Genomic DNA, 8,849 nt, shown 5'->3' on the forward strand with positions numbered 1-8,849 from the left:
GCCCAAATAACCGATGAAGAAGTTTCAGAGAGCCATAGGTTCGAATCCTGTCACCTTGATGTGGTATTCTTAGGGGCCGAAGTGCAAAGCCCCATAGCCTATCTGTGGTCAGGAAGGCAGGCGAACCGCACACACTGAAAAAAAAAAAAAAAAGATCTCATTTTCTATAACACGTAGCATGTCATTCTTTTGTCTTTTGAAATCCCTTACCTTATCAGTCATCAGGTAGGTTTTTGGTATCATATATCGAGATAATTATTATGAAAAAGCTATTCCACTAGTGTGACTGAGATACCCTTTCTTTGTGGTATCAGTCATGCTATTTGAATAGCTGGAAGTCATCATAGCCTCTCCACCGATTTCGAACACTCCTTCGGCATCAATGTGCTCCAATGAAAGAGAACAGACCCTTTCCTAAACTAGAAAGTTGAAAGCGAGCTCTTTTCGTGTATACGCAATCTCAAAACCCAATTAGCTCGCAGACTGTCTCCTCAACCCTGGAGAGTATGAGAGCTTGGTAAGAGAGAATGTCGAATGAGAAAGACATTCGATTACGGCAACATTCGCAACTACCAAAGTGCACTAAACCTAGTAGAGATCTTCGACCTAACGATAATGGAACTTCAAGCCCATTTAATCAATCCGCTTTGTACCTTATTGTTGACCGAATCGGATGCACACCAGGCCTAAATTGTCTTTGAGTCACCCAGAGAGGAAAGGAAGATCAGATCCGAAGTTTACGAAGCGAAGAGAAAGTGGATATGAGTTCTACACGCTTTCATTTTCAAAAGCTTCACTTGCCTACAGTACTTTATTCAGGATCTGAATTCCTTGATCATTTCCTTGGCGGATAACACAAATGAAATCGCTTCCTTGACCGCCCATCTTATGAGTCCATTCTTGTCTTGGTTGTTTGTTGTACTATTCTATACCTCTCTCGATTGATAGAAAGATGATCGGGAGCTGGGAGGGCCTATTGTGAGGGAAATTTCCTTTTCACGGTAGGCGAAGGTAAAGTGGGAGCTGCATATGTCCACGGTGATCAAGGTAGAGCGACTCCTTCTTTAGAAGAGGTTGGTTTTATCAAAACTGTTAGATCCGCTTTCATTAAAGAAAAAATAGGAGCTCTTGGTTTGGCCGATGTCGATTCGTATGGCAATGCGGACTCGACTCAGGATGTGGATTCCGCTTTTCATACTGTTGCTATGAGCTGGAAGAGCTGGTAAGCTATCTCGCTAAACGAAAGGAAAAAGCACGTACGGGTTGACCTTGTTACGAGGGGCGGGGCCAGCCAAAGAAGGTCAGTCGGACTAGGTTAGGACCCTTGATCCGGTTCAGCTAGGTTCTTGTTGGGTTTTATGTCCTAAAACTCATAGTTTGTAAACAAAAACATATTCTATTTTCAATAAAGTTATTATTGTTGTTTATTCAGTAAAGATTGTTATTGAATAAAGAGAACTTTACGATCATTAATCTAAATCCAATAAACTAAGAACACTCTGGCTATAGTATGATTACTTAAACTATATGTAGAGACATAAGAGTGGATCAAGTTCAAGTATATATAGTCAAAATGCTCTACAGTATAAGGATAAGGCTGAGTACCTTATTCTGGGGACACTATGGGTGCGGCCCACTTTTGTATATGATATAAACAATGTGATCACTAAATTGTACATGTGGAGACATGTGAGTGAGGGCATCCTATGCAATGAGTATTGCATAAGATTGGACCATGAAGAAAACCACTCTCACTTTACTATGTCGTTTACTGTTGAGACTGATTTTCTTTTCATTCGATAACCTAGATAACTCGGTTTTAATCCTGAGCTAACCATGAACTCTTGTTTATTGGGAATTATCCTTAGATTTGCATGGGTGAGAGTGGCTCTAATTCGCCGACTCAATAGGCCTCCCATTTCAGGGGTAAGACTGGGTGAATGGCTAGGGACGTGGGGTGCAAGATGGAATTCACTCCTACCCACTTTTAAGGATACAAGAGAGGTAGTTCCCTTAAGCACTGACTCCAGGTCTTGAACAAGGGGCCCCACCCTCTCATTAGCCTGAGAGGGATTCGGTTTACTGGTTGGACCACAAACCAATTGTTCATTAGAGGATCAGTGAGACATAAGGAACAAGAAGTAACTTTAGTGGTAAAACGGTAAATTGACCCAGCTCTAGTTACAAACAACATGTGAAGGATCGACTTACTAATCATGGTTATATCAAATGGATAGAAATATATCTATAGTGAGGGGAGTGCAACTACTAGGCTATAGTGGAGTGTCCTAGTAGTTAACGAATGTTGGCTAACAAGGTTAATGAGTTTAACCGGTTAATCTTGGATCGTTGGAGCCCATGATCTATAGGTCCATTAGGTCTCTTTGCTAGCGCATATCGGACTAAACCATAGAACAGTGTGATGAGTGAGTTCGAAGTGTTCGAATTCAACTTAGGGAATATGCACTATGTATATACGATATATTTAACTGCATTTTTGTTTTATTTACGAATTAAACAAAAAGATCTTAATCAATTATGTGTCGGAATTCATTGGGATTGGAATTTGAATTAATATTAAATATTAATTAAATAGTTTAATTAATCATTTAATGTTACTTTAATTTGAAATTCATTATTCAAATTAATTGTTGAATTAAAATGAAGAAAGTCAAAATGTTGACTTTATTTAATGGAAAAATCCATGTTAGTGGAATCTTGAGGTGTCAAAATTTGGTTTAACCAAACTTGCATCCTTGCCAACTAACCCCACAAGTTCGAGTGGAATTTTGAGTGTCAAAATTTGGTTAACTCAAACATGCATGCTTGCCACATAATCCCAAACATTTGAGTGGAATTTTAAGTGTCAAAATTTGGTGGTCTCAAATTTGCATGAACATGCAAACATGACTCTTTAAATAGAGTGATCATGGTACATGGAAGGTCTTCTTCTTCTTGGTGAAAAGCCTTGAGAAAAAACCTCTCACAAACACTCTCGTCACATATACAAAATCCCTCTCAAGTTTAGTCACTCACCAGATTCCACAATCCCGTTCTAAGGCCGGAGAATAGTGGAGAAGACACTAGTAGTGGTTCGAAATCAATTCGTAAGGAAAAAGGAGTTTGAAAAACAAAAAGGTTAGTACCTAAACTCATTAAGTTTTAAGACTTATAAACATGCTAGTTATTTACTATAATTGATGTTGTAAAAGTTCCTAAGATCCAAATTGCTTCCGCATGTGTTATATTAACACCATCAGTTCTTCCATGCGAGAATGTATGCGTATCGGTATCCTCTTTAGGACCGGTTGCTTCCTCTTTTTGTTTATACGTTTGGAGAAACCTGCTAAGCCCGCCTTTCTTACCAGGTAGGACCGGTTGCTTGTTTATACGTTTGGAGAAACCTGCTAAGCTCGCCTTTCTTACCAGGTGTTATTCAATCTTTCAGCTCAAACTTTTCTATCGTCTGACGGAAAAAGTAGGAGTACGACTACCTTTTCCTTTTCTTGCTCGAGCCAAGGGATCATTCAGTTTCTACCAAAAAGTTCGCTATCTATTAGTTGTCGTAAACGAATGTATTTCTCATTTCTTGTTAGCTCCTCCAAGAGCTTATTGGTCCTTAGTAGACGAAACCTTAGACTTCTATCGGACTTATAACATTGCCTGGTGAGCTCGCCATTAGGGTTGGCCTATCATTCAGTTTCTACCAAAAAGTTCGCCTCCAAGAGCTTATTGGTCCTTAGTAGACGAAACCTTAGACTTCTATCGGACTTATAACATTGCCTGGTGAGCTCGCCATTAGGGTTGGCCTATCATTCAGTTTCTACCAAAAAGTTCGCTATCTATTAGTTGTCGTAAACGAATGTATTTCTCCTCATTTCATGTTAGCTCCTCCAAGAGCTTATTGGTCCTTAGTAGACGAAACCTTAGACTTCTATCGGACTTATAACATTGCCTGGTGAGCTCGCCGTTGAGGGTTGGCCTTACAGGAGATCGAGCAGCCTTTCTATCCTTACATGGTATGCTTTCTTGTCCGTCTTGTACTTGCCTGCTTAGCTTTCTTATAGCCAACATCTCCGCTGGCTTACAGGGACGGTTATGCGATACGTCTTTCCATACTCGCCTTTTCTTTAACCTTGCTATCAAGCTAGCAATTCTCGCTTGTTACTTTAAAGGGTCTCCCCACTATGGTCTTCAAGAAGTAGAGGTCATGTTCATGAAGCCTTGGAAGGCATGAAGCGGAGCAAGTTTGGAATAATATTAGAATGTTACACATTATGCCTTAAGAAAATTTGTGTTGTCGTTCTTAAAGGTCTTACTTGGAGTTGAACCCAGGTCGTTGGATCCAATGTCCAAAGTGCTAACCACTACACCATAGAACCCCTTGTAAAAATTTATTTTGGAATGGTTTTTCCTATTTTATGCAGATTCCACAAGAAGAGAGATCCTATCACGAGTAAAACTCAAGTTATTGGATTCAAAATTCTAGAGCTGTTTTATCTAACTCGTTGTGATCTTGAGCACCTTTAGAGTGGTTGTAGAAGTAACCCTCCAGTGTTGATTGAAGCTCTTAGAGAACATGTAATTTTATATATTTCTTATAGTTAATTTATATATTGTTGTATATTACAAACAAATTGAAATAATACTTTACATCCCAGTCTTTCTTTCTTCCGTGCAAAACTTAACATGAAAACTATATTATTTCAATATTCACTCGAGAAACAAGGGGTGAAAACTATATTATTTCAAACCCTCCATTATTGCTTCTACTTTGCGTGAAAATGCTTTCACTAAACCATGTTACTAACTGGTTGGTTTGGTTCGGTTCAATTCTTAGGTCCACTAGATTGAATTGACCCCTAGCTCAATTAAACTCTTGATAATATAAAAATCATAAGTTTCTTAAATTACGTTAACTAAAAGTTTAACCCCTAATTTTTTTAAATATCTTATTATTAAGGAATTTCAAATGAGTGATTTGATATATCACAGAGGACAAAATATTTATTTGTTTTAAATATCTTATGTTGACCATTCTTTTTCTAATGGCATTAGATTGAATCTCATTAATAACAATATCTCAAAACTCAGGTAAAGATGACATCAAAATTAATACTTTAATTTCATCTTCAAAATTTATTTCTACTTAACTCAGTTGACTTATAATCATAATAGTCATTTATTTAACAATAAGGGTGTTAGCATGCATTTGGAAATGAACCATATCTAAAAAATTTAGATAAAATAGAAAAGAATTGTAATCTCAAAGACAATGATACTATGTGAAACTAGCCTCAACTTAACTCTTAGGGGCGGTAAACCGACGGTTCCTTCACCCAAGACCCATGGCCCAACTCCTAACATGGTAGGGATAATCTAGAGAATCATTCCAAGAACCCTAACGAATGGGTTACAAACTCACATTATCAAGCTCGACAACAAACAATGTCGCCGGCAAACTTAGGAATAAAAATAGGAGACATTTTATAGATTTAGGAGGAGTAAGTGAAAACAAAAAGAGAGTCATGACCCATTTTCGATGGGTTCTCGAAGCACCTATTGCAAGTTAAGAGAGGTTGAAAACAAAGTAGAATGTTTTCTCAAAAATAGTTGGTGTTGTTTGTCTAGGACAATCTTAGTTTTTTACCATGTTCATAGTGGGTGAAGTAGCCTAATTCTAAGTTTTTGACCATGTTCATAGTGGGTGCTTGGATATCACACTCTTTTCTTAATGATTTCTTGATTCAAAAAATAGTTGGTGTTATTTTCTTATTTCATTTTATTTTACAGTTTCTATCTTTGATTAAAAAAACTTTTATGTACTTTGGACCTTTGTTAGAGTTATGTTATAGATACTTTGTTCAATTTCAAATGGTTAATGCGATAATTCAGTCATTTCCGAGGTCTCTCTTGTTGAACAACGTCATGGTTGAGATGAGCAGGTGATTCAAATGGTTAATGCGATAATCCAGTCGTTTTCAAGGTCTCTCTTGTTGAACGACGTCATGGTTGAGATGAGAAGGTGATTCAAATGGTTAATGCAATAATCCAATCGTTTTCGAGGTCTCTCTTGTTGAACGACATCATGGTTGAGATGAGCACCCGAGTGAGTTTGACAAGTTGGGTTGTAGAGAACCACATCCCAAGCCAAGTTCATGTGGGCTTAACAAACTTAAAATCCAAGAACACAACCCCTTAAATGGATACCGGGATGCTAAGGAATTAAAAAGCTTTATTTTTGACGTAGAACAATATTTGAAGGTTACTGGAACTTGCTCATAGGACCTAAGAGTTACGTTGGTTGCAATGCATCTCATGGACGATGCAAAACTATGGTGGCGCTTGAAGGTGAATGGTATAAAAAATGGGTCATGCACCATAAACTCATAGGAAGACTATTGATCGAATCGATGCAATCGACGCTCCTCTAGATGGGTTGCCAATAAAAAACCTGACGTTTGATGTTGACCCTTTTGAAGAAAAAGCCACACGATCGAACAGCTCGAAACGTCGCGGTAACTCTGAGAACTCTATCACACACATGAAAGGACTTGTCGAAGAGTTAGACATTACTCAAAACATCATAGTAAAACTCTTCAGAGATTAGACAAAAGACTTTAGGACAACTACACCAAAAATTCATTGTTGTCCAACGGTTTTGATATTTGGCTTTCACCTAGGAGATTCTGGTTTGATTCTCTGAAATTGAATATTATTTTCTTATTTCTTTTTATTTTATAGTTTCATCTTTTTGTCACCAATTATATTTAAACTTTACCTCATTTTGAGGGACACTTTAATGGTCAAGTTCAATACTATCTTAGAATAAAAAGACTTTTATGAACATCGTACCTATGTTAGTGTTATGTTATAGATATTTGTTTCAATTTCAACAAGTGGGGTTGAGGTGATTTAAATGGTTAATGGGATAATCTGGCTATTTTCGAGGTCTCTCTTATTGAACGTCATCATGGTTGAGATGAGCACTTGAGTGAGTTTGGCAAGGAGACCCGAATTTAAACTTTACCTACGTTTGAGAGGCACTATAATGGTCAAGTTCAATGGTATTTTAGATTAAAAAGACTTTTATGAACTTTGTACCTTTGTTAGTGTTACTTTGTACCTTTGTTAGTGTTATGTTATAGACACTTGGTCAAGTTCAACGAGTGGGGTTGAGGTGATTCAAATGGTTAATGTCACTTTATTTGATTCAAATTGTTAATGTGATAATTGAGTTGAATAGTTACAGGTTATTTCCAAGGTCTCTCTTATTGAACGCCAACAAGGCTGAAATGATTGAGATGAGCACTTGAGTGAGTTTGATAAAATTGAAATAAAATCAAATAAAATCACTAAAAAAATCAATAAAATAAAAAAAAATTGAAAAAAAATTAGCCTTATGACACTTCCTTCAAGGATTCCTTCGCCCAAGACCCATGATCCAACTCCGAACATGGAAATGATAAGCTATAGAATCATTCCAAGAACCTCAATGGATGGGTTACAAACTCACATTACCAATCTCGACAACTGGACGTGTCATCAGCGTTAGAAGAACGACTGTATCAGAGCAAGTCATGGGGATAGAAGATCCCGTTGAAGGATGATAGCCCAACCGTAATCTTCAGCCCAACGAGCCAAGCTTTTGTAGAAGCAAGAACCCTTGTATTAAAAAAATTAACACCTTCTTATACAAAATTTGGATCAACCAAGAGATAAAGCTAGAATAAGATGATGAGATCCAAGATTGAGAAACAAGATTTGGAACCTTTTCCTAAACTGAGTCACTTCACAATTGAACTTGATCAAGGCTTGATTGAATGACTGAGATGCAATCTACCACAAGAATTGCATGAAACTTAGAAATGACAAAGATATGCTCAGATTTCTATAAGGGGGATCGTCTCAACTTGAGATATCAATTTCATTGAGCACAAATATGCTTTTACATAATAATTTTTGGGTATTTATAGTCTTCCAACAAAAGAAGTTAGTGGCCGTGATTTAATCTTGATCCCTTTAAATCTCCACATAAGACGAAGTCAATTTGAGCATTACAAACTTTATGAAATTAAAATAATAAATAAAGTTTTCTAACCGCTCATGAAATGATGCTTGCAACTTCATCCACTACTTCAATCATGCAAATATTTACTTTTGAATCTCCAAATGGTCTTGACTCAAACGAATCAGCTTGTAACACATGAATTGATGGTTGAACCTAGTCTATCCAATTTTGTAGATGAAGTATGAATGTTTGTTGAATCTCCTTGGCCTTGGGTTGTGTAATAGGTCCAGTTGAAACACTGGGATTCTTATCATCAACCCCCTCTTCAAAAGGATTCGTCCTCGAATCAGAAAAATCATCACCTACATCAAAAGGACTCAACTCAGCAACATTGAAAGTAGAATGTACACCATGATTCTTATCATCATCCCCCTCTTCAGGATTCGTCCTCGAATTAGAAAAATCATCACCTACATCAAAAGGACTCAACTTAGCAACATTGAAAGTAGAATGTATTGACAATTCTACACGAACATCAATTTTTTTTGTTTCATGCAATAAAATGAGTCATTTTATTAAATGTCTTATGGAGCATTTATAATCAAATAAAGAATTCTTATAGAGCATTAATAGTCAAATAAAGAATTAGGAATCCACGCTATCTTTATATCTACAGACCCACTCTCACTCCTAATTCAGCTATCCACGCTAACATTAAAATGAAAATTCATCAAGTAAAATTATTTACCCTAATTCATTGAAATTTTAAAAATAAATCATCTCTAAATTTAGATAAGATAGTAAGTTATACTAAGTTGTGGTGAAGGTCGAACCAACA

Source organism: Cucurbita moschata, unplaced genomic scaffold (assembly GCF_002738365.1).
Source record: "Cucurbita moschata cultivar Rifu unplaced genomic scaffold, Cmos_1.0 Cmo_Scf00084, whole genome shotgun sequence".
NCBI lineage: Eukaryota > Viridiplantae > Streptophyta > Magnoliopsida > Cucurbitales > Cucurbitaceae > Cucurbita > Cucurbita moschata.